Source organism: Neofelis nebulosa, chromosome 12, assembly GCF_028018385.1.
Source record: "Neofelis nebulosa isolate mNeoNeb1 chromosome 12, mNeoNeb1.pri, whole genome shotgun sequence".
NCBI classification, from domain to species: Eukaryota; Metazoa; Chordata; class Mammalia; order Carnivora; family Felidae; genus Neofelis; species Neofelis nebulosa.
Window position 1 is genome coordinate 86,032,287 of NC_080793.1, and position 27,329 is coordinate 86,059,615.

Here is a 27,329-nt window from a genome sequence, read left to right on the forward strand (position 1 = left end):
AACACACTTTTTGAGAAGACAAAAAGGAAGTGGCAGGGCCCCAGCAATCTTGCTTCATCCCTGTTATCCTCACCAGAGGAGGCTCTTCCTGGGAACATCATCCATCATGTGTGTCACAGAGAAAAGTTTAAGATTTCATGTTCTAGGTCCCCATATTAAGATGCAATCGTTTTTCCTTCTACTCTGAATGGGACTGATCTACGCTTGAAGGGCTCCATTATTGAGATGGAGATACCTCATTCTTCCCTCCGTGCCTCACCTTCTCTTCTTCACCAGCTTTTTCCTTCTCCACCCACAGAGAACCATGCACTCTGCACTGTCCTTGTCACTGTGACGCATCTACCCTGACTGCAGCCATTAGTGTTGTTGTGGATCTCTCTTGTGGGAGTTCTTCTTCTCTCGATTTCCCTTTGTCTCATCACATTTCCTTCTTTTTCTGGACTTTGCATTCAGTGCTGCTTAATTCTACACGGATAACTGACCCAATACAGTGCAACTTGGTCTGTGTCTTCTGGCTTGGTTTTCTGCTAGGTATTGAAAGATTGATTTTATTTGCCACCCAAAACATTTTCCTCCAAGTCACTTCTATGGCTGAAACAATTCCAAAAGCTTGAGGGTTGCATTGTTATCTCCCTTTCCAGATTTGACTTTTCTATCTGAAAATTTAAAAGTACTAACTTTTTTAGTTCAGGTACGTAAGGGAGGTCTTTTAATGTTGCCTGAGATAAGAACCATTAAGGTTTTCTTGGCCATTGGCATTATATCCTGGGTGAGCATATCCTAGCCTAGGAGAATAGCAAGGCACAGAAGGAATAAGATACAAGACAGTTAAGACTTCCGGATGAAACAGGATAGTTGTGAGCACTTAAAACATATTATTAGTCAAATGAGCAAAATGGAGTTAGCAAATGCTTTAGAGTCCCATGAAATTGACTGGGAATTATAATGCCTCTAATAGAATAGTCTCCAGGGTAGAAAATAGTCGTGAAGCTCCTTTCCTGTACAGTGACAGCAATTACAACTCCCAAGACACATAACTACTAGTACCCTTGGTCTAAGAACAAACCACATTTCAGTACCATTGGCTAATGACCACATGCCTTGAAGGCCAACATGATCATAAACATAGGTAGACATGAGATTTTAGATTAATTATGTATTTATTTAGCTATCTGTCTTTGTCTGCCAGCTTTCATTTTTCTTACCCTCGTTGACTTGAGAAATTATTCCTGAGGTCCCTTCAGATTTTCAGATGTTGTGATGCTAAGACACGCTTTGTCAGGGCTGTTCACAATTTGTGAAGATCATTAGTTACTCCACAACCAGGAGAATGACCTGATCTGAGTTTAACCTCTACTGTCTGCCCTGGTCAGTCCTCAATAGATATGCCAGAGGGTAGTGAATGGTCAAGAGAAAACTATCAGGAAGAAGGGAGAAGAAATAACCCAGACATCCACCAAAAGCAAATGAAGGTCCTAGTATAATATTTACAGGACCTGGGGAGAGAAAAGAAATAAGTCACAGCCCAATCCCAGTTTTGTTTCCACTCCTTTCAATCCTGATCTGCCCGGCACTGTGAATGGCCTTTTGCATGTATGTGTGGACACCCTAACTTGCACTTTCTCCTTTTTTAAAAGCTTATTTATTTATTTTTGAGAGAGCACAAGCAGGGGAGGAACAGAGAGAGAGAGGGAGAGAGAACTCCATGCAGGATCCGCACCATCAGCACAGAGCCCAATGCAAGCCTCAAACTCACAAACCATGAGATCATGGCCAGAGACAAAATCAAGAGTCAGATGCTCAGCCGACTGAGCCACCCAGGAGCCCCCCTAACTTGCACTTTCAAGCTCTGCCCACTGTCATTCTTCCACCCACCCCTTGGTTGCTTCTCAAGCCTCCCTTTGTGCAAGCCTCCCTCCCTCAAAGAAGAGGGACCTGGTGGAGAAGGACTAGCAAGAGACCTTCCTATGCTAGAACCATGTGGGCAGGGAACTCTAAGGTCCTGGTACTACGAGTATGGTCTAGAAGGAGAGGCTAGGGCTCCAGTAGCATTTCCTTTTAGCCCCTAGACTTCTCACCCCAAGGTGAACAATACGGCAAGGGGAGGGCTGGATAAGGAGCCTCCAAAATACTGGGCCCACGTCTTAGGTTGGGTTGCTATACCCCTACTTGTAATGGAAATGTGGAAATGTAGCTGTTCAGACGTTATCCTCATCATGCCATGTATTAAGCAATATAATAAAGGTGGCAACATATCAAGTCTAAAAAAAAAAAAAACCTAATGGCAGAAAATATATAATTCTTTCACCCTAAAGCTAAAGAGAGGTGGGACTGATTAGCCAACGTGAATGATTATTACTAAACCATTCTATATTTATATATGTTCTATATATTTTTTATATATTATACAGTTAGATGACTCTATATTGTTAACATTTGATTGTAGCCGTGAGTGTAGAATCACCTTATTTGAAATGAAATCACATAGCCAGACAATAAAAATCTCACACTGGAGCAGCAGGGCAACAGGCCAAGCTCCATATTGTGTCCCTCAGCTTAAATTTCTTACGGCTTCCAGCTCTATTTCTGGGAAAGAACGGGCTAGATTATCTCTAAATTCCTTTCTCATGCTGGGATTCTCAGATTCAAATTCAGCCAACATTCGAGTAGCACTCACTCTTTGTGCCTTGCCAGGTCAATTCATGGATCTTCCGTCAATTCAGCCTTTTCTGGGAAATAGTGCTCATCCTCTTTAATGTGGGGAAATGAGGACTCAGAAAAGTAAAAGGACTCGGGTAGGGGCGCCTGGGTGGCTCAGTTGGCTGAGCGTCTGACTTCGGCTCAGGTCATGATCTTGCGGTCTGTGGGTTCTAGCCCCACATCAGGCTCTGTGCTAATCTGGAGCCTGCTTTGGATTCTGTCTCCCTCTCTCTCTGCCCCTCTCCCACTCACATATTCCTCCCTCTCTCTCAAAAATACATAAACATTAAAAAAAAATTTTTTTAAAAAGACTTGGTGTAGGTCTAACAGCTGTGAATGCACAGAGGTGTTTCCTGAGCACAGACGCCTTACAGCTGCAGCATAGGGGCACCCTGGATACCGCAGCCTACCACAGAGCAGGCTCCCTGAGTAGGGTCTTGTCCATGGGTGTGCGACCAGTGCCCAGAACAGGGCCTGGAATGTTGTCAGCCCTCAGACAACATTGCTAATTGAACGAACCAACAATACAAGCTGTTGGTACCCACCCACCTACTGACAAGGGGCAAGTAGTGAAACATTTGACGTATACCCTTCATTGCTAAGTTTACCTCTATTTTCTACAACATTCTGAGCCACGGTCAACACAAATCCTGGCTTTGTGGTATGAATTCCTCTCCTGCTTTGAGGATCTGTCTTTTCAGTTAATATTTTTTTAAAGGACATTTTCTCTCAACTTTCTCCTGTCAATATCCATCTGATGCTACTCTGGCCAATCTTTTTTCTGACTTAACAATATCAGGCCTTACTATACGTGTCTGGTAGAGAAAACACCATTAGTATACAAAATTGATAGCTTCTCTGCTATGTGTAGATCCAAATTTTATCAAAACCATCAGCTGCTCTTCTATTTGTTTTCATACTTACTTTAATTTCTTTCAGAAGCTCATAGCTTTAGAAGAATCCTTCAAGATTTTTTTCCCCAAATTTGTACATATGCTAATATGATATGGAGGGCTTTTAGGTGATATACAAGTAAAGAGGGTTTTTTCCTAATAATTATATTGTCTAATATTTTTATTTGTTTTAAATATATTTTCTAGTAGTTACTATTTCTCTAATAATTATATTTCCCTTAATGAGCAATCAGACTACACACACACACACACTTACACACACATGCACACATATACCCATATATCTATATATCTGTATCTGTATATCTATATGTTTATCTGTATATCTATATCTGTTATCTGTATATCTAGTACACTAAACCTGAAATATTATGAATATTGTTGTCTAGGTCAAGGCTTTAATGGGCAGTACTCATCTGAGTTTAAAAGATTAATAGGGACACCTGGGTGGATTGGTCAGTGGAGTATGTGATTCTTGATTTGGGGATGTAATTTTGAGCTCCATGTTGGATGTGGAAATAACTTAAAAATAAAACCTTTGGAGCACCTGGGTGGCTCAGTCAGTTAAGCATGCTACTCTTGGCTCCGGCTCAGGTCATGATCTCACAGTTCGTGAGTTCAAGCCCTGCGTTAGGCTCTGCACTGGCAGTGTGGAATCTGTTTAGGATTCTATGTCTCCCTCTTTCTCTGCCCCTCCCATGTCTCTCTCTCTCTCAAAATACATAAATAAACTTAATAGAATCAAACCTTTAAAACATAAAAGATTAACGGATTAAAGAAGTAAAGAAAAAAAGAAATGTTAACAAGTTAATAATATAGATGGTCCTTGGATATGGTGGAAGTCAGGAAAAGAGTGACTGAGTTCGGAAAATACTTTGCTAAAGCAGCTGCATCATTTTATGGCTAAGACACAAGGAGGTGAAGTGACTTGCCCAAGGCCCCCAGGTTAATTAATGAAAAACGAGGACCAGACTGTAAGTCTCCAGGTTCCAAGTAATTTGTTCACGTCAGTAATGCCCCACTTTTCGACTCTGAGCATCATTAACCTGCTCTTATATGATTCATATTATGAATAAATTTTTATCCACCGCTGACAAATGCATAAGATTCTAACTTTCATAATTGAAGTTTCAAAGAGAGAAAAGCCCTCTGGTTCCCTCCGAGGAAAAAGCACTCTCAGGTATAATTACAATTTGTGTTTATAATGCGCCTTTCATTAGAGAACCTGAATGAACTCTAGAAAATTGATCTGATGACTGCTATTATCTTGTTTTGTACATTGGGAAACAATGACCCAGACAGGTTAAGTGAATTGTCCAGGGTTGGCCAGAATGTCAATCATTAAGAATGAGACAGAATTAAATCTCTAATCTCCCCCCGCCTCTGTGGGCTTTGTCTTTCCCGTTCATTCCCTAGTCAATTTCCAGAATTTGAATTACAGGGCACTCCATTAAATGGGATTTTAGTCTAAGACTCTACTTTGTACCTTTGCATAGTACCTTTGGTAGGTGTCCAGTCTTAGGGCTTCCTATTTTAATAGCCTTGTTTGTCTTTATTAGTTGAGCACATAACTTGGCTTAAATCTGTCCCCTGTTATTCTCTTTGGTTGTTTAAAAATGATTTTTGTGCTACTAGAGTTGTTTGTCCTGCTCGTTTATACGCAGCTGGGGAAAGAGCAACTACAAGTCAGATAGGACGCACGCTGAGATGTTTACACTCTACCTGTTCAGAATTCCTAACTCAACCACTTGACTAGCTACTGGCCAAAAGAAATCAATAAATAAATTCATCGTTTGAGTCATTTATTTTCTCCTTTTGCACAGTGGGTCATACAGAACGTGTGGACTTTGGTTGACCACGGGAGGTCGGTTCCTATTGATCTGATGTCCTTCAAATGCCCTCTAGTGGTTGAAGGCCCACATGGGCTGCTCTCCTTTCCCTCATGTGAAACTCCAAGGTCTCTGAATAAATAGAAGAGCTACCCTTCTAAAACTTGCTTCTGAAGTGTCCCATGTGCATATTGAAGAACTCAGCCTTCTCCTTTGCTCCTTCAGCCAACGATGCAATCTCCTCAACAGCAAATGGAGCGCGTAGTAGTCACTGTTCAGTAGCCTTCAGAATAACCGCTTTTGAGCAGTTACCCTCTGCCATGTGAGCTTATGAGTCCACTGCGCACACAATCTCTGGGTTAGTTTCTCAGGGTTGTGTAACACAGTACCACAAACTAAATAACTTAAAGCCAGCAGAAACTTATTCTCGTACAGGTATGGAGGCTGCAAGTCCAAAAGCAAGGTGTTGGCAGCGCTATGCTCTCTCTGAAGGCCGTAGGGGAGGCAGCTCCCTTGCTTCTTCCTGCTTCTCTTGGCCCCAGGCATTTCTTGACTTGTGGCAGCATAATACCAGTCTTCGCCTCTGTCTTCCCACAGTTGTCTTCCCTCTGTCTTCACGTGATGTTTCCCGCTCTGTGTGTGTCTGCGTCCAAATGTCCCTCTTCTCATAAGGACACCAGATGTATTGGATTAAGGCCCACTGTAATGCCCTCCTCTTACCTGAGTGCATCTTCCTAGACCCTATTTCTAAATAAGGTCACCTTCACAGGTACTGGGGATTAGGGCCTCCATGTGTCCTTCTGGGGTATTCAATTCAACTCATAACAGTCTTTTCAGATTGGAACTGTTGTCCCCATTCCAGATGAGAAAAGCAAAGTATGGAAAAATGTTAACCCTGTGGTCCAAGGTAAAACAGCTGACCAGTGGTAGTGGCCCAGCTCTTTCTCAGTGCCCACTGCAGATAGGAAAATAACTATGCTCACAGGGGTCTCGTGACTAGGGGTGTGGTTCTGACATCTAATGAGGAAGCTATAAAGGAAATCACAAAGTCTAGAAAGAACATTCACGTGATACAGAATGGCAGGCGAAATGCTAAGTCCTAGCATTCCTCAAGTCCTTACCAAACTCCAGGCAGTGTTCTCTGCCCTTCACATGTAGGAAGTCTTTTACCTTCCACAGTGACACTGATAGAGGCACTCTCTGCCCATATTACGAGGGAGGAAACTGAGGCAGAGTGGTTATTTAACCTGCCCCACATCATATTGCTGAGTCACAGGGCCAGAATTCACCCCCAGGAAGTCTGATACCAGAGTCTATTTATCATAATGCCTGGACTGGAGTTTCCTGACATTCTTTTTCCAGCCTTCTGAAATTATTGTTTCACGTATATTGATTTTGTCTCCTGTCTTAAAACGTAAGCTGAAAATACAACCTCGTGGAGAGAAGAACTGACACGGAATATCACATACTTTTCACAGCTTCGGGCGCTCCACCGGTCGTAGGGTAGCTTCCGGAAGAAACTGAGCTCTGGGGTGCAACCTGGTGCATCTCAGCCTTGCTACTAAAATGAATTAACCCAAATGCTGAGGTCTTGCTGAGCATTCCGGCCCAAGGCCCCTTCCCGCTTCCCAGCCCAGCAAAGAAACTGTCGATGTGCCTTAGAAACCAGCACAAACCCAAGAGTTGTGCAAAGTCAAAGGGCGGCGCCCCTTTAAGATTTGGTCAAACCACGCACCTGACCAAACCTGCCGTGAGGACACGCTTTCTCCCCAGTGCAATCCTCTCAAGAAAAGTGTCGCTGCTCCTCACCAACATGTGTGTCTTGAGGGCAGGGATCGGCCCTCCCCTTGCACACAGCTGGAAATCCCTAGATCTAGCATCACATCCGACTCTTACAAGGGACCCAAAACTTGTTTGGAAAAGTGCCAAAAGAGGTGAGATGCTGCAAGTTTATCCCTTGCATCTCCCCTGGGAAAAAAAAAAAAAATTCTGGATAACCAAGGAAGAAATTCTTCCAGTTCCATTTTGGAGATCTTGGAAGCCACGCTGTTCAAGTCTTCCCCTGGGCTGCCTCGGGCCTGGGCAAACAGCCAGCTCGTCTCCAGGCTGGAGTGTGTACGCAAGTCCAACCCTGGGTGCCGCCGTGGAAGAAGAGAATGCCCTGCCCGGTGCTATATGTGGATGTGTAAATTACAGCAGATGATGCACTTAGCAATTATGTTCTTTGCATACATAAGCAGGAACAACAGCTCCCAAACTGCCAATATCCTTCTCAATTCTCACACAATGACTGTGTGTCACACGGTCACACAGCAGGGGGCCTGGAAATGAGATGAAGGAATGGCACACTATGAAGTTTCAATTTTGGAGAAGCACCCCTCCTGCGGTCGCGAACAAGCAAACAAGAAAAGCCTCAGAAGGCGAGGCAGCCCGGCAGTGCGGCGCCATCCCTCCTGAGCGTGGAGATGGGACGTGGAGGAGACTGGAGGAAGGGGGAAGAGGGCCAGTGACTCAGATGCTCCCGTGCCTGGTGCAGCCGTGGGACCTGGAGGAGCCAGGGTTGCTCACTGAACTGGGAACCGGGTAGAGGCTTTCGTGAGTCAGCTGAAGCTACAGTGCAGATTTCCAGTGGCCGGATGGGCCAGGCAGGTAGCAGAGGGAAGGGAAGTGAGTCTGAGAGGGACTCCTGGGAACTAACTCCCACAGAGGGTGTGTGCCCCATCTAGGGGGTAGCTCTGTCCCCACCTGATGCCACGGTGGCCAAGCAGGGGGAGCTAACTCTTCTAATTCTTCAGGGAGAGCAGAGAACCCTTATGTGGGGAGAGGTTGACGTGGGTGAGACCTGTCTCCATCTTGTAACTGTTGCCAATGAATTTAAATTCAGCAAATGTGACGAATTTAACAAATAACGATTTTTCGAATTGAATTATCCTAAAACATTGTCAAGCTTCGTGTCAGTTATTCATGCGGAGTAAAAACCAACTTCAAAAGTAGTGGCCTCTCACAACGGTTTCATTCTGCTTGTGACTTACTTGTTGAGGAATTCGAGAAGACTCCATTGAACGGTTCACTTGTGATCCCTGTGGCATCTGCTGAGGCAGCTGGGGCTGGTGAACCCAATTCCAAAATGATGAGTTCTTCTCCACATATCTAGCACCTCTGCCTCTGTGCTCCCTGGTTCTCCCTGGCTCTCTCTGGCTCTTTCTTTGAATGGTCTGTCATCCTCCGGGGTCTCTGCATGTGCTGGGCCTTCTCACAGCATGGTGGTATCAAAAAGTTGTACATTTACATGGCAACTGCTTCCAAGAGGCAGAAGATAGAAGCTTCCAGGTCACACCACACAAGAGCATGTGGGATAAGAGATGTGGTTTTATGCATCTTTGGAAAATACATTCTGCCTCAAGGTCAAACCAAACTCATGCGAAGTGAATATGGTCTGAACCCCACCTGTTTGCAGTCTTTCAGAGAGAGAGTGCCCACTGAGGCAGTGTGAGATACTGAGTAAGAACATGTACTCTGGAGCCAGACTGCCTGGGTTCAAATCCTAGCCCTGTTACTACCTGAGGAGTCCTGGGCAATTTACTTAACTTCTCTGGGTATTAGTTTCTTCTTCTGGTATAACAACAGTAGGGTGCCTATCTCATGGAGATTTTGGTAGGCTGAAGGACTTAATCCTTGTAAAATGATGAGAACAGAGCTTTACACAGAATACATGCTCAATAAGTAACGGTGTGTTTGCTCGGGCTCAAACAAGAAAAACATATTGTCTCACAGTCCTGGAGGCCAGAAGTCTGAGATCAAGATGTCCGTGGGGATGGTTCCTTCTGAGGGCTGTGAGGGAAGGATGTGTTTCAGGCTTCTCCGCGTGGCTTCTAGATGGCTGCCTTTCCCCTGTCACTTCACCCTGTCTCCCCTCCATGTGTGTCTGTGTATGGGTCTAGATTTCCCCTTTTCAAATAAGAACATCGGTCATATTGGATTAGGGCCCACCCTAATTATTTTATAATTTGGTTACCTTTGTAAAGATCAGATCTCCAAATAAGGTCACATGATGAGGTACTGGGGGCTAGGACTCTAATATATCTTTTTTTTTTTTTTTTTTTTTTGAGGGATGCAATTCAACCCATAACAGAATGCTGAGATTCATTCAGAACACACGCTAAGCTCAGGCACAGCTCCCAGAGCCATCTTACAAACTGCAGCTACTAAGCCCACAGCCTGACCCAGATGCTGCCTCTTAGACCACAGATGAGGCGTTATGGCTAATCACACATCCCCAGATGTCTACCTTGACCCTGTTCGGCCAAATCCCAGTCACCTGTGAACAGTTTTAGACGTGGGCGTACTCAGGGAAAACTCTTCAGATGCAGTGAGATTCTATGTAAGACGTAAAGACTGTAGAAGATTCCCTCAGAAATGGGGTTGGAAGAAGAGCCACAGTTGGGGTGGGGGGTAAGTGAGCACTCAGAATCAGGGCAGTACACATTCAGGGGATGTGGAAAAGTGTGTCTGGCTGACGTGTGTCTGGGAACAGAGTAAGGGGTACGTTTTTAGAAGGATCCACCTGGCTCTTTGAGGGCAAAATCTTAGGTTACTCTTCTATGATATGTCTTACACCAATTCTCTGCCTCATTCTCCTCCCTTCCCCACCTTTTCCCCATATATACCCCAACACTAGCTTGTATAGAGTCATACTTTGGTTTGATCTGTCCTTCATAACAAGAACCATCTCCAAAGACACAGCAGCACAAGCCAAGTGATGCCATTTGAGAATAGCTACTCTTTGCATGACTCATTACAGAGCTTGGGGAAGGACCTCCCAGAAACACAGGCGGAATGTCTCTGGTTCTTCCATTAGATGTTGTGATGTCTGTATATCAGAATGCCAAGATTAGACTCCCCTGCCTCAGTTGTAGTGGACACTAATATGATACAAAGGAGAATGAAATTGAGCTGAACTCCCACATGCTGCTTTTTTTCTAACTGCATGGTTTATCATTCATATGAGCACCTCGCATCAGTCTCTACGGGACACCTCGCCTCTTACTGCCACTGAACACAAAATGAGAACGTCATGGCAGAGTGGTTATGAGCTAGCACCCTAAACCAGACTACCAAATTCTGGGCCTGCTTCTTATCAGTGGTGGGACCTTGAATAGTTGCTTAACCTTCTGTGCCTGTTTCCACATCTATAAAATGGAGATAATCATTAGATGGATCTGGTGAATTAGCAGACAGAAATCCACAGGGCACCTGAGTGGCAGTTAAGCATCCAACTTCAGCTCAGGTCACGATCTCATGGTTCAAGCCTTGCGTCGGGCTCGGTGCTGACAGCTCAACCCTGGAAGTTACTTTGGATTCTGTGTCTCCCTCTCTGTCCCTCTACCACTCATGCTCGTTCTCTCTCTCTCTCTCTCTCTCTCTCTCTCTCTCTCTCTCTCAAAGGTGAATAAACATTTAAAAATTTTTAAAAAAAGAAATCCTTAAGAAAAATATAGAAGCATATATGAAGCACTGTGTAAATATTAGCTCTCATTACTATTGGCTGCAAGAATGTATGAACTACATGCAACTTAGTGCAAGTGTCAAACTCCCAGGACTCTTACAACTTTGTAGGGAGAGGAGCCTCTGACCATGAGAAAGGAGGACTAAGAATATGTGGTCATCTGCCTCTTATTTCACTTCTTCAAAGGAGTCCACTTCGAGTGCCACAAAGATTGAATGTGGCACTCAAGGAATCTTCCTTGATTTCTAAGAATGCACAGAATCTAGAATTTGTCAGGGGGACAACCAACACAGGGCTCCAATTTTAAGAACTTAAGATTATGGGGGATAAATCAGTATTCAGTGAGCTTTCCTAGTCATCAAATTTCCTTTTTACTTCCCTCTGCCTCTAAGCCCACCAGAATTTCTTCCTACACCCTCCCCCCGCCAACGCCCCGCAAAATAGCAAACTCATCAGGGTACATGGTAAACAGGCTCAAGAAAACAGCTTGAAAACTTTCCACACCTTCCCATCACCTTATTACTGTCGCTTCTCCATTCTGAGTTAGATATAGCATCTCTTTATAGACACAAAAAATTTACATCTCTCTGCATATACTCTATTTTTATGTATAAAAGTATATTGTGACACACGTACACACACATGTACTTTGTTGTATGTGTTTCTTAACACCTCCATGATTTGTCCAGACTGCGTCTCTTGCCTTCCCAAATGGTGTGGTGTTTTTGAAAAGAGAAAAAAACAACTATAATTCTGCAGAGAGCTTAACGTAGTCTAGAATTATTGCTAGCCTAGATCTTAAATCAAGCCCTAGAAAGATGTTGACATAATATACACCATGTTCAAAAGAAAACACACAAATAGAAACCCACCAATAAAGCTTTATTTTTCAAATCCTGAGAATGGGTGTTGGGGGATGTTGGAACTACTACCCAGAGAGCAAAGGAAGTCAGGGCTCAATAGGGCAGTGCAGTGGGCAGGTACTACAAGCTCTGATGGAAAGGGCATAGTTTCAACCTCCTATTCCATGTGTTTGGCCTTTAGCATCCTGTTCCTTTTTAGCATCACTGCAGACTTGAGAAAAAGATCTTGGCCTAGACTGCATGTGGAAATGATTTTGTAGGTCTCAATCCGGCTCTTGTGGCTGAGTGTAGCCCTGCATAATTTGACACGATCTGGCCTGATTGACAGTGAGAAGCAGAATGCAGCATCTCACAGGTCAAGAAAGCAAAGGGGTTTGGCACAAGGACCCCGGAGCATGCTGGGTAGCAGCCTGCACTCGACTGAGCTCTCCCCACAGATGAGAGAGTCTGGTGAGGTTGTCTGAGATGCCTTAGGCTGTCCATAAAGAACCAAGGGAAAAGTACACTCCAGCAAATCAAAGTGAGGTCTTTCAACTTGACCAAACCAGAGCAATGGCAGAATCTCCCAGGGAGGAAAAGCCCACGAAGAAACGGACCTTCACTTGCTGCCTGTTCACAGGCCGGAAACCATGAGCATCTCGTGGCCAGCCCATCTTCATTATGATGGGAGCCATCTGTGCAGTCCCATCCATACTTTCTCTAACTCTGTCGTTCACCTCCAAAAGCCTAATGATTTTTAGGGTAGATTGAATTTGTTGGCAGGCATCCTTGACTCTGAGCTTCCCAAAGTCATTATCATTTGACAGATACTGAATGCCCAATTAGCAGATGCCGTTGGGTACCTGTCCCTTCAATTAGGTCATGCATCACCTTTCTCCACTATGACCATGTGCTCTGGGAGGTGACTGTGTCTTTGGCTCATGAATAAACACTGACTCGTCTGAGCCACTCTTGTTGTTACCATTCTCCTGGCCAGCTATTTGTCTGGGGGAGGACCTGGGACTCAGTCCTGAGCAGTGGTAATAACTGAAAGGGGTTCCCAGGCACACAGGAGGAGTGTTTCTTGTTCTTTAACTGGACGATATCGTGTTTATGTAACTGGATGTTAAGATAGACTATTCCTGCCTCATCTGTGACTGAGACACCGGTAGGATAAAAAACACACATGCATTGAAAGTGACCTAAAGACGCTTAATGAATCACTTCCAAAAGACCTTGTGAGCAACCAGCTCTACAACCCTTGGGATAAGACTGTGAAGGAAAAGGAGTATTTTGGAGACAGTATTTTTTGAGAGTTGTTACCACACCATGGTTTCCCCTCTAACCAGGGGAGATAGGGTGGAATGTCCACTGCTTCAGTTTATGCTAGGGAGGCTGTGCTTCCTTCCCTATCCCCGTATTTGGAAGAAGCCATGGAGTCAGGTTTGCCTCTTGCCTCTAGAGGGCAGGAGAAGGGCTAACAGCTACGGGGAGCTCGCCTGCACTCAGAGTTTGTCACAGTGAAAGATCCATCATTGCCAAGTCCCAGCTGTGGGCCTGGCTGAGGAGAGGAAATGACACATCATCACAGGGCTACCCTTATGGGTAGAGGGGCCCCAACAGCAACAACCTGGAGGTAAACTTTAGTCTCCTGGGGGCTGAGGAAGGGTTTGTGACTGACCATTCATAAAAGAGATGTAACCTCCCAAGAAAACTATAGAATGACCCCATTGATGAGAATGGTCCTATCAGCCCGCATAAGTTTTGCAGGGCAATGAGTTTTAGATAATAAAAAATAAACTAATTAAAGTAATATATATATAACCAAGCAGATAGAGGTAAGATCTTTCCTATGTCCCTACCATTCCTCTGTTCCCTACTCTTCCCGTCAACTAGTAGGGAGGGTGGGAGGCACACCCCTTTCCCAGCAGTGTACCAACAGGAGGGCAGTGGGAGCAGCACACCAGAGGGACAGGCAGACAGTGGGGCATTGTGTATGGAGGATAACACTGGCGAAAGATCAGTCTGCTTTTCATTATCACCATGCATTGAAAATTCTCAGCAATGCCAGTGATAAAATGCCCTTTGCACAGGGCAGACCACTGCTGCCACATTACTCCTCCTCCCCCCCCCCATACCCTCTTGCCCTTACTTACAGCACTCTTGTTATGTGGGACAACAAGTTTCCCTCCTTGTTTAAGCCATTTAGAGTGGTTTTTTTTTTTCTTCTGTTACTTGAAGTAAGAGATACTGAACTAGACATGGGACAAAGTAAGTTGCTCACCATCAAGAAGTTTAGAATTTAGTTAAGCCAGGTATGGACAGAACTGTTTTCTGGGGTGCATGTGTCACTTGAGTACTCATGCCAGCCAGCCATTTGCTGTACGGACAGAAACACATTTGGAGTTTTTCACCCTACAAAATAGAAGCTTGTTGGACAGGGGCAAGAAAGGTTGCTTCCCATTTATAAGCACCCTGTAGTTGTTTTACCTGGATGTTTTTAAAAAAGAAAGTTTCCATCTCTGTACAGAAGTGAGGCCCCATTGAGTCAGCTAGCAAACAAGGCAAATGTAGGGAATACCTTGTCCATTACCACCCCACTGCTTCTTACTTTATTTTTGTTCCTCTCCCAATGGCTCACACCAATCCTGGTTACTGTCCAGTAAGTTGGCCATGATTCTACATGCTCTCATGGAGAATCTGGCAGACTCATGACCCTGTGCTAATCACGGGGTCAGATCTCTAGATAAAATACTTTCACAGAAGTGCCCACAGAGGAAGAAACTGAGCTTCAAATTGGTCAAGTGGGATTCAAAGCAAGTTCAGTCCAACTTGAAAGTTCATGATCTTTCTGCCTGGCTACTCAGCTTCTTAGAAGCATAGAAACAGAAGATTTGGTTTTTCCCTCAATGAGCTCACAGCCAAAAGCCTACACAATGTGGAAAAAATAGAGAAAAGAAAGAAATGTGTAAGTGATGGGTATTGCTTAGACATGCCAGAAGATAAGGAAACTGAATGCCACATGGAGAATGTGAGCACAGGTGATAACAGAGAAACTTACATTCTGACCCAGGGTAGATGCTTCTGGATTTCAGCTCTTACGGCCTAATTCATTATTAAAGCTTCATTTTAGCATAATAATAACATAGATATCATTGGTCCCTTTTTAAATGGTCATTTACAGTCAAACCCTGGGAAGAGAGAGCTCTCCCTTGGGGTTCTAATTTTTTTTCCTTCCAGTGAAAGTCCCCCCTTTCAATTTGTGGGGACAAATTCTCATTAAGGAATTGGTAGGCAATGGGGACAATGAGCTGCTTTCAATCAGGGCCTTCTCCTGGTGTCTCTCAATTTATTCCTAAGTGTAGCCCTTTTATTCCCAATGCTTTTTATCCTAAGAAAGCCGATGTGCTAAAGAATACAGAAAGCCAACTAGATATTTACCCAAAGAATACAAAAATACTAATTTGAGGGGATAAATGCACCCCAAAATTTATAGCAGCATTATCAACAATAGGCAAATTATGGAAGCAGCCCAAGTGTCCATCAAGAGATGAATGGATAAAAAAAAATGTGATACACCCACCCACACACACACACACACACACACACACACACACGCACAGACTGGAGTATTACTCAGCCACAAAAAGGATGAAATATTGGCATTTGCAACAACATGGATGGAGTTAGAGTATATAATGCTAAGCAAAATAAGTCAGTCAGAGAAAGGCAGATACCATATGATTTCACCCATATGTGGAATTTAAGAAACAGAACAAAGGAACAAAGGAAGGGAAAAAAAAACAAATCCAAAAACAGAGTCTTCACTATAGAGAAGAAATAGAAGATTACTGGAGGGGAGGTGGGCGGGGAGATGGGTGAAATAGGGGAAGGAGATTAAGAGTACATTTACCTTGATGAGCAATGAGTAATACATAGAATTGTTGAGCCGCTATATTGTATACCTGAAACTAATACAACACTATGTTAACCACACTAGAACTAAAATTAAAAAAAGAAAAAGAATATAGTAAGCCATTTAGGTATTTTTCTGGAGGAAGTGAAACAGGAATGGTGTTACCATTTACATTTATTTTACACCTTCTTTTAGGCCGTTTGTCAGAATGTGAATCACCCAGGATTCTTAGCTGTCCTTCTTTTCTTGCCTGAGAGCATTTGTATTAAGAGAACAGTGTGGTGGGGCTTGAAGTTCCTATCACTTCATTGGTTGTCATACATATAGAAATAAAGATTTGATAGGAAGATAAAAGAGGCCATTTTCTATTACCTAAGCTATTCTTTTGTTATTCTTTTTCTGTGTTTCCATCATGTATATGTTGAAGAGTTGTCTGTGCTTAAAACAATCTTTACCCATTCTACACAAAAGACAGATTCATACGGACCTTCGTCGTCCTTGACAGAATCAAAGAATCTGAGTTTGGAATGATCATAGGAAATTTTCCCAGATTCCAAATAAACTACCTAGATATCAACTAGAGATACCCCTAATATTTGCTTGAAAACCTTCAGTAACTAAGGTAGTCTCTTGGAGTATATTGTTTATGAAGGGGAGCGGAGAAGAATTTTTTTAAGAGTTGGAACAAAGCGGGGCGCCTGGGTGGCGCAGTCGGTTAAGCGTCCGACTTCAGCCAGGTCACGATCTCGCGGTCCGTGAGTTCGAGCCCCGCGTCAGGCTCTGGGCTGATGGCTCGGAGCCTGGAGCCTGTTTCCGATTCTGTGTCTCCCTCTCTCTCTGCCCCTCCCCCGTTCATGCTCTGTCTCTCTCTGTCCCAAAAATAAATAAAAAACGTTGAAAAAAAATTAAAAAAAAAAAAAAAAAAGGAACAAAGCAGAACTATTGAAAAAATATTACAGGGAAGAAACTAATATATCCTAAGAGTAATAATGTATCAGAATAAATTAAGGTGACAACTTCAAAAAAAATAAGGTAGTCTTTTGGGGGGTAGGGGGAAGGGAGAACTACTCTAGTAGTGAGAATCAGCAAAATATTTCCTTTTTTGCTTGCTTTTGTACTTTAGACTGGACCCACTCAGCCCTCTTTTCCATGACTGACCTTCAGATACTTAAAGATAAATATCATGTCTTTTTCTAACTCTTCTCTTCCCTAGGGTAACATCTCAATAGAAGTATTAAGAAAACCATTTTGTACCTCTGCCATGATTCTGTCCTGGCCCTTAAAATAGTAATTTTCATCCTTCAAAACTGTTAAGCAAGACTGTTTTACTTGTTCCCTGTCTCCTTTATTTTCTTCCCCAAGAGCTGAGGAGAACCATGTCTAACTGGGGAGACTGATACAAGTGCAGAACATGTGAAGCCAAGCCCCTGACTGGCCATCTTTTGGCAAGCCTGCTAGGGACTTCACCCCTGCTCTTGCTTCTGTATGGTAAAAAGATCTGGTTCAAAGTGCTGCCTTCTGGAGGCATGGCTACACTATCTTCTCCATCCTTGCTCTCTTTATTCTGTAGGTATGAGGCTGTCCACAGAAGCTCCTTGATATGGGCTGGGTCAATTTCTTTTCCATTAGCTCAATCCTTGCAAGCATAGCTCTGAAAAATTTAGATGGTGCAGGTCTAAACCATATCCACGAACGCAGTTTTGCCAACCATAAAGATGATATCTGAGTTCCTCAGTATTTCTCAATTGCTTCCAAATTTGAATGGAGAAAGGATGTGGTTATCACCCAAAGAGGAAATCCCCCCAGCGTGCTACTTTATATTGCATATGTCACAGTTTCCGGCCTTTTGAACATACTTTAGTTTGTCAAAGTCCTATCAAAGTTTGATTTCCAGAACTAAACAAAATAACCAAGTGTGGACTGACAACATAGAAAGTTCCCTGTGTTTCAGACACTAGAATTTGGTAACTAAATAGCTGAATCACAACGCCTGAGTATTTTACGCAAGCATTATATTTTACTTGAGTAGAGTCTCCCACAGAATATTGGTCCTCTAGAAACCCAGTGGGTTACCACCAACTTTCTCTCTGCCCCATCACTTTTTTATTTTAGTTTAGTTCAGTTTGTTTGTTTGTTTGTTTGTTTGTTTGTTTATAGAGTAAGAGGGAGACAGCATGAGCAGGGGAGAGTGGCAGAGGTAGAGAGAGAGAAAGAGACAGACAGAGAGACAGAGAATCTTAATCTCTGCTCAGTGCAGAGCCCAACATAGGGCTCGACTCCATGACCCTGGGATCATGACCTGAGCCAAAATCAAGAGTCAGATGCTCAACTGATTGAGCCACCCAGGAGCCCCTGCTCCATCACTTACAAGTAGGCCCCCTTTCAGTCACGAAGGCAAGGCATTGACTGAGTAGGCTAGAGACCTGCACCCAGGAGAGCTGCTGGTAAGATCCCCTGCTAATGAGAACTACACAAAGGAATGAACAGACTGTGATATTCCATCACCTCCATTCTTAGGGGCTGGGCCTTAGAGTTTTTCAGATTCCAGATGGTTGGACAAAGGAGTTTCACTGAGTTTTCAAACCATGGGGAGCAAGAACTTTGAGGATGTTTTCGACCCTGTGTGTTATCAGTCTCATCATTCTGTTTTCTGGACTTACTGTGCCCAGGGCAGTTATCTATATTCAGGAAGCTGGGTTTTTCAGTTACCCACTTGATTAAAATACATTTTGTGGGATCCCTCAGACTTGGAATGGGTTCCTTTAATAAGGCCAAAATAAAATGTGTGAGGCCAAAAGGAAGGAATGGCTCCCTTCAATGAAGGACAACACCTTGATTTCTAAAATTCCCAGTCTCTAGATGGAGTCCAGAGTCCAGAGTCCATTCCCAGTCTCTAGATGGCCTCCAGTGCAGAGGGGATTCTCGTCTGATTTTCCCTGCTTCTAGGCCTCCCTGCTACCACCACTCTCAGCACCAGAGGTATAGGCACCACCTTCTTCAAAGTTGTCCTTGTGTGGCTTCCCCCAAAAGCAGAGCTTGGGGTAAGGACCTGGGTGCAGTTAATTCACTTGGGAGGTGATCCCAGAAGCATGTGGGAAGTGAGACAGGGAAGTGAGAAAAGCCACGAAAGGGTATATTAATAAGTGAGCTGCTGCTGAAAACACCCTGGGCTCGGTCCTAGCAGACAGCCTCCAGAAAACCGAACCATACCTCTGAGTTCACCCACCAGAATCTGAGGAGGCTGGGGCACCCACCCACTGACTTCATTCCCCACTGCTCCAAGCTACCCCTGGAAAATTTACATCTTTTGGTCGTCCAGGCTGTACCTAGTTTGATGGAGCAAGCCCTCTCAATGTCAGAGAAAGGCATCAGGAGAGAGGACGGGAGGAGCAGGAAGCTGTGACCGGAAGCTGTCTGTTCTAGTAGCAGGTGCATTCAGGTGGGTCTAGTAGATATGGGATGGGGCGTGCATGTTGCCTGCTATAGACTCCAGGAGCCCAAGTGCAGAAGGAAGAAAAACCCTTTTCTTGCTTTCCATTAGCCCAAATGGAAAGAAGAAGAAGAAGAAGAAGAAGAAGAAGAAGAAGAAGAAGAAGAAGAAGAAGAAGAAGGAGAAGAAGAAGAGGAAAAAGCTGTTATTTTAAAACCTAATCCTTGGAAATACTAAGATGTAATTAGAAAGAAAGGAAATAAAAACAGATAAGATGAAGAAACACACCAGACCTGGTCTCAAAATACAGTTTGCTGATTGCCTGGAATTGTACACTGTCTCCAAGTATGGCTCATTTTACAGAGCCTTGCTGGGTCTCTTTTCCCCTGAGCACCAGTGTCTGTCCCCCTGGTCTAAACCCCCCACCTTCTGTCACATAGAAATGGCCTACTAGCTTATTGTCATCTTCATTATCGAGGTCAAAAGGACCATGGCATTCTCCTTCCTTGGCTGGTATTCTTGTCTGAGAACAACTTGTGCGTATCTTCCCCATAACAGTTTATAGCAGGCTATTCAGTAGCATCTCCAGAGCTAGACGCCCCCTCAGTGTGAATCCTGGCTCTTGGTATGTTGCATGACCTTGGCAAGTTGCTTAATTGCTTTGTGCCTCAGTTTCTTCATCTCTAAAGCAGAGATAACAGAAGAGTCCTATCCATAGGATTGTGAGGGTTTAATGAGTTAATGAAGAGACAGTGACTGGCATGTGAAAACCCTACATGAGCGTTTCGGTGTTATTATTATTATTAGACTAGAGTTTACACGCAGGTAATTATCTCTCCTTCCAGCTTAGCATCATTCCATTTCAGAGCCACTCAGTAATGCCACAACTAATTAGTAGCTGCCATCCACCATCAGTAAGAATGAGTACATACACAGGAATAAGAAGACCTTTTTAATGGCGAGATCATTCCTGAGGCTGCAGTGAACTGCTAGGGTCCTGTCTCCTTCTTTAATACATGTGAATTTGGCCAAGTCAGACAGAATCTTCTCTGGCCTTTTCTGATACCTTTAAATCGGGAGATAGATACTTGCCAGCTCGGGTCTAGAGTAACTCACTATAGGCAGAAATTTCCATCTTTGAACATACCTGTCTCTTCCATGGCTCCAGGTGGCCCAAACCACAGCCTTTCCTTGAAGCTTCTCAGAGTGCTATGAGATCTTGATTGTATACTTTCTGATTAGACCACATCACACCTCTGTTCATTCTGTCCATCCTATGAAAGTTTCTGAGCCTCTGCATTAGAAAAAGGATAAGTACAAACAACTTCATCATTTTGGCTACTTGTAGCAAAAGTCTGAATGGAGAAGTCTCTGGAGGGCTGAAGTGCTTCATTGATTCCTGTGTCCCTTACTACACATAACTGAATATTACATTTAGCTATAGCCAAGAAGCCACCCCACCTGTTCCTTTCTGTCTAGACTTATATTTCTAGAAAATTACCAGAAGCATAAGGTTGCAAAAACATTTTTTCAGGTTCCTAATGAGAACCCAAGCTTGGGTCATTCTGTGTGGATGCCACTGATAAGGAGGATACTATAAGTCAGACTGGGACACCTTACATTTGCATTGACCTGAGTCTAGCCCCTTCTGTCCTACCTCCTCTTAATTACAAAACACAAATCACTCTACATCCTCTGGTACAGAACACCTTGACTTTTTACCCACCCCCCTGGGGATCATTGGAGACAGTATGCTGGCCAGTCACTGCATCACCACATGGGCCCTCAAGACTTATTAAATCAAGGATCACCTCTTAAGAGTCTTAGATGTTCTAATTCAATGCACTGATTATTTAGAGCTGAAAAATAATTTACCCCCAAATGGTACTAGTATCTTTTGATTGTGTCTTCCATGTTGTTCCCCTACCACTCAAACGTGGCGTTCTTTATTGCAATTGCCTGGTTACTTGTCTCTCTCCCCAAATAGACTGTCAGCAGCAGAAACCCAATAATGCTGAGTGATTTTCTTGAGGCCACATAATCAGGAGAGAATCCCAATATAGAAATCAGGCTTCTCTGTTCATGGTCCATTGTGCTATTCATTAGTAGCAATGTTTGTGTTCTGAAAAGGCTCTTCTCGAAAGGAGCATCCAGATAGCAGCACACCAGAGCTCAGAAGACAGACATTTTTGGGTGCCTGGGTGGCTCAGTCCATTAAGTGTCTGACTCTTGATCTCAGCTCAGGTCATGATCTTGAGGTTTCATGGGTTTGAGCCCTGCATGGGGCTCCGTGCTGACAGTGCAGAGCCTGCTTGGGATTCTCTCTTTCTCTCTCTCTCTCTCTGCCCCTCCCCCACTCACGGTCTCTCCCTCTCTCTCAAAATAAATAAAAAAACATTACAAATTAAAAAAAAAAGAAGGCAGGCATTCTGCTCTCAGTTCAGTAACTCACCTCATCAAGCCCCTGGTGTTTCTCATCTGAACAGTGAAGGCTGTTTCTTCAGAAGGTGGTGAAGGTCTCACTCCTAAATGTCTAGGATTCTCCTTGAAGATTGCCTTGCATTAACAATCCTGATATAGAGAGAATGATCATCCATTCACTCAACAAATACGTACTCATTTAATGAACATTTATTCAGCATCTACTCTGCACCAGACTGGATGCCAGGCACACAGAAAAACAAAAAATACAACGTCCCTGCCCACCAGCCATTAGTGTTTTGATCATAATGAGACCCCTGGCCAACATCCCTCGATGATCTCGGATAAACAGAGTGGGGGCCCTGTCATCAGCATGCTGGTTTCCAAAAAATTCTCTCATGGGTTTGTGGGTGTGTGGGAGGCTGTGCGTGTGTGTGCGTGCACGCATGTGTGTGTGTGTGTGTGTACCTGGGATAGGTGGGAGGGAGAATGTTGGCGAAATCACCACACTCAACGTTGCCTGTCTCAAATTCCTGAAACAAACAAACAAACAAACAGAAAGCAATTCCACAACAACAAGACAGATTGGGTGTGTCCAGCACAGATGTCCCCTTCCTGTTAACGTGCAGTTTCCTGATCAGGCCATTGTTGCTCCCGCCTGCCAAGATGCCAACAGGAGTGCCCAATTAGTGCCAATTTGTTTCTTGTAACACGGACACCTGTCACCAAAGAGCTTGACAAAAATAACCCAACTCAGTCACTGCAGATCCAAACTGGACTCAAACTAATCACCTAGAGGTAAATAGGAAGCCTTCAAATCCCATTGCAAATCCTCCAAGGGACCCCATCCCCCTGCCCATGGACAAATATATGGTGTATTTCTGACTGATGGCAAGACACCAACTGGCAATTGATATTTTTTTTTCTTTAAATGCAAGTTATCAGCCTTTCCTTCCAGTCAGCTGCAGGCTCCCCCCTGGCAGTTCAAGACTCACAGTGATAATGGATTATCTTTTCTTTTAATAGCAAACCACCTTCCACTGAGATGGAATAAAAGTTGCAGGAGAATGAGAACAGATTGCACCAAGAAGTCCTTTAACTGTCTTCAGGAAACACCTCTAGTTCAAGCCTTTAAGAAAAAAAACAATAACCTTTAAAAACTAACCAGGTTTCCACTGCGTGGTTGAGCCAGCCATGAGGGTTGTGCTGGTTACATCTGAATTAGCCCTGCTTGACAATTGCTTTCAAACTCTGTTCTACTTCACGCCAGCAATTCTGCTCCCTGGGTGTGCAGTCGTATGGGGCAGATGCCTTCGAAGGAGCTCTCGGACCCAGATTAAGAACGCATAATATACAATAAGCAAATGAGCAGGCACGACATTTTCCCAAAATCACCCAGGCTGGAAAATCAGCACATCCCACTCTTCAATAGAAGGCCCATCTAGCTCACTGCTTTACGACGAGCAGAAATGTCTGGAATCTAAATCTGCTACAGGAGGGGTTTCTTTGCCTTCTCTCAATGCTGTGAGCTGAATGGCAGATTTCATCACCTCCATTGTAAGGCACCTCTCATTATGAGAAACCAAACACAGATCCTGGCTCCTAACTGGAGTATTAATAATGAAAATGGATTATGTGCATCCTGTTTGCTAAGCAATTATCCCAAGGCCAGGATTGAGTCCAGATTTTTTGCCTCACTGGCTGAGTGGCAGAACATGAATAGAGAGACAGGTATTTGCATGCAGTGTCTCTGACCTGGAGAAAATGTCAGGAGCTTGGGAGACTGCAGGGAGAGCTATAGATGCATATTCTTTTGAAACATGGCTGGGATTTTCAGTCTATTCTTGGAAAAGGCAAAGAAAAGGGGACCGACTTCGGATTTGCTGTCACTGTTTAAAGATATCCTCCTGAGTCAAGGTGAGACCATTATTACTCTGCCCACTATAAGTTTTTCATTAACTGCTGGCCCCTACCTTCTCAAGCAGATGAAATGAGTTTTATATAGTTGATGGTGAGTGGTGCTTTCCCAGGATGTTTTATAAAGTCTAGATCTGATCTGCTTAACCTAGGCACTTTTTAATAAGAGTAGGCATTTCTGTGATGCCTTAGATCTAAATTTTCTTCTTCTCCTCTTTTCACTCACTGTGCTCCAGCAAGGTGCCAACAGACTTCCTCTTTCTGATGCCCATGCACTATTTTGGGCCTGCACATCAGGCTAAAATGAATCTGTGCTAAGTGTACACAGCACTTTGGGATCCTTCAGAGAAACCATGACCAACAGCTGCGTGGCCTCCTACCTCCCCCTGCCCGCCCTCCTGCCCCTTTATGGTACACTTGCATCTCAAGATGGCAGATTGAGAGACAGCAGCGAGTTCCAATGGACAAGTCTCATGATTTCCACAGGATGAGAGAGAGTCATCTTAGAAGACAGAGGAGAAGAACAGGGATGGCACATCCCTGTGGCAGTCACTCAACCCCTAAAAACAGTTTCACAATAAATTTGAATTGCCTGGAGAATGGATAGACATCTGTGGTACATCCACACGGTGGAGTGGTACTCAACAGTCAAAAAGAATACACACAACACCATGAGTGAATGTCTAATTCATTATTCAAAGTGGGGGAAGTCAGACATAAAAGGCTACATTTGGTGTGATTACATCCTGGAAAAAAATAAAACGGTAGGGATCAAAACCAGATCAACAGGATCTAGGAGTTACGGGCAGAGGGAGAGGTTGACTGAAAAGTTTGACCAACAGTCACAGTTGGTTTAAAACTGTCCCAGTTTTAGCCTAGAGAGTCTCCATTTCTGGGAACACCTCAGTCCCAGGCAAATCAAGACAGCTGGTCCCCCTGGAACTGGACAAAGGGACACAAGGAAAATTTTTAGGGGGATGGAACCGTGTTTTGCAAATATGCCAGAACTATGCACTTAAAAGGTAAATTTTATTCTATGTCAATTTTACCTTAGAAGAGACTGGAAAGAATTGCCTAGTTTCTCATTGGTCCCTCCATTAGACTGTGCCTTCTCTGCATACAGGGATTCTGTGTCCCATGTCCTTGACCCCTAGCACCTAGCAATGAGCCTAGTGTGGCATAATTTGCTAAAGGAATACACCATTATCTTTTTTGTCAGATACTCTGTGTCATATTGCCACCGAGAGATTATTTAAACAATCTAGTAGCCTTTTGATATGGAATTTTCTCTACAGAACTACAAAAAATTAAGGTTTTCTCTATTTCTTTTAGGTTTGCATTGATAGCTATGGTTGAGATGAGACAAATATAGTTAATCAGTGCTTTCTAAATACCCTGAGCATAACAAATTTCTGGAGTACTTCTTAAAAACAAAAACAAACAAACAAACAAACAAAACAAGTTCCTGGAACCCTGTCCAGATCTACCAAATCTAAGTTTGTTAGGGAAGGGCCTGGGAATCTGTATATTTAACAGGTGTCGCCAAAGTTTCTTGAGCTCAAGCATGGAAAACAGAAAGACAGAAAAGCTCATCTCAGAAAACCTCAGCACCAGCCTTCAGGTGTGGTCGTGTCCTGACCACCATGTTTCCAACGTGATGCTTCTACTAGAGTCTGTCTCATGGTGAATCCTTGGTTCATTAATCCCATTTGGGAAGTATTTATTGAGCATCTACTCTGCACGAGGGCTACCACTGCAAAGAGGCCAACAAATAAATACACAAAATAAGCTCAGCCCCTTTTGGGTGATGTGAAGGAAGCACAGTGGAACAATGTGGTAGTACCTGGACTGGGTACTACTTAAATACAACAGTCAGGAAGGATGTGGTCTTTGTGGAATTCCGGTGCTGACCTCAGGCAGGTTTCTCATGGTGAGCGTAGTTAGAAAGCCACATACATATGTTCTAGTCCCAGCCTTGCTATAAACAGCTGCCACAGACTAGCCTCAGTGTCCTCATCTGTACAATGAGGGGGGACATCTAGATGTTCCATCTCCAAGGCCCCTTCTAGTCCTGATGTTCTGTGTTTCTGGAGTTTATTATTTTAATCAAATAAAACTAATCTGATACATATTTAATGATATGCATAATTGCTATTGTGCTGCATGATAATTAGCTATCAATGGTAAGCAGCTCACATAAATGACTGTAATTAGTATTTCTTATACACAGCCAACCCAAGTTTTTGCTTTTTCTCTCTTCTCACTTTGTTATTCTGTAATCAGCATCCGGGTCCTCTGTTCTTCTCTACCGTGTGCCCTTCTCTCTCACACACCCACAAGCAGTATTGACACTTTAAAATATCAGGGTCCATTATATTATCCCCTGAGGTAATTTGGCATTCTCTGCCACCACTGAGGGGCCTTTCAGATAATACTTGCTCTTGGCTCTTTCCTCTAATATCTTGAGTGCTAGAAGGACCAAAAGAAACCACAAAAAGTTTAGACCATTTGAGTACTCAATCTCCCGTTGGTTTTTCAGAAAATTCCAATTTTCAGACAGTACATGAAGATAGACCCAAGATGTTGGGCCTCAGAAAGGAAAGCATTGTTTTGGTTGGGCTGTCACAAAAAAAAAAATAAATAAAAAATAAATAAATAAATAAATACCACAGACTAGGTGACTTAAACAACAGAAATTTATTTTCGCACAATTCTGGAGGCTGGAAGTCCAAGATCAAGGTATCAGCTAGTTTGGTTTCTTCAGAGGCCTCTCCTCTTGGCTTGCAGATGGCCACTATCTTTCTGTGTCCTCACATAATCTTTCTTCTGTACATGTATGTGTCTGGTATCCCTTTCTGCGTCCAAATTTCATATTGATTTAGAGCCTATTCTAGAAACTTAACTTTAACTTAATCACCTCTTTGGAGACCTTATTACCAAATACTTATATTCTGAGGTACTTTGGGTTAGGACATCAGCATACAAATTTTGAGGGGAATGCGATTCCTCCATAATAGGAGGTAAACTGTGAGGAAGAACACACTCTCCAAATGTACAAAAACCAGGAAGGCAGTCTTTCCTCCAGGTCTAACAGTTCCCAGAACTTCTTTTCTGAGATTCCTCCATGAAGAAGTTCATGCCGCCAGCTAATGACCAGAGCCTAATGCGCCTTGAGCAAAATCCCCTGTTCCATAACTAGAATGAAAGTCTTAAAAGATGTGAATACCTGGGAAAGCAAGCCTTCCGGGTGAGGAAGAACTTCTGGCAGCTAGTCAATGTCCATTCTTCTTTTGATAAGGAGAGGGCAGGAAGCTGAGGGTGAACCTGGCCAGCTCTCCTGTCCCAGTGGATGTTCTGTGAAGGCTCACTCATGGTCACGCAGATATGCTCATGGTCAGCTGAGTGAGCTGGCATGCAGCAGTTCCCAGTGGGTACACACATGCCTGTTCCCTTCTGCACTCTCTGTGTTGCACCAGGGCCCCATGTCTCCCCAGAGGCAAACTAATTCTAATTGTGAGATTTGAAAACAGAAACTCAGGGGTGAGAGAAGCTTGCTTGCTAGCATTTAACACAAAGCAGCAATGGAAGAAAACCCCCAAACCTCCCAGGACCATTTTCAAAGAGCCAAGAGCAGCAACCTCTACCCTCCCCAGGCCATGTGGATTTCCCTCATTCTGCTTCGCCCTTTGCACAATGTGATAGGCAGGAGAGCACTTTGTCAAGAATAAAAATAGAAATGTAAGCAAAGAAAAGCAGATCCAGGGACAGAATTGGAAAAATACGAATATGTAATGCTAGAAAAGGATTTTACTTTAATTTGGTCTTTTAATATTACAGGCTTTTTTCTCTTCTTT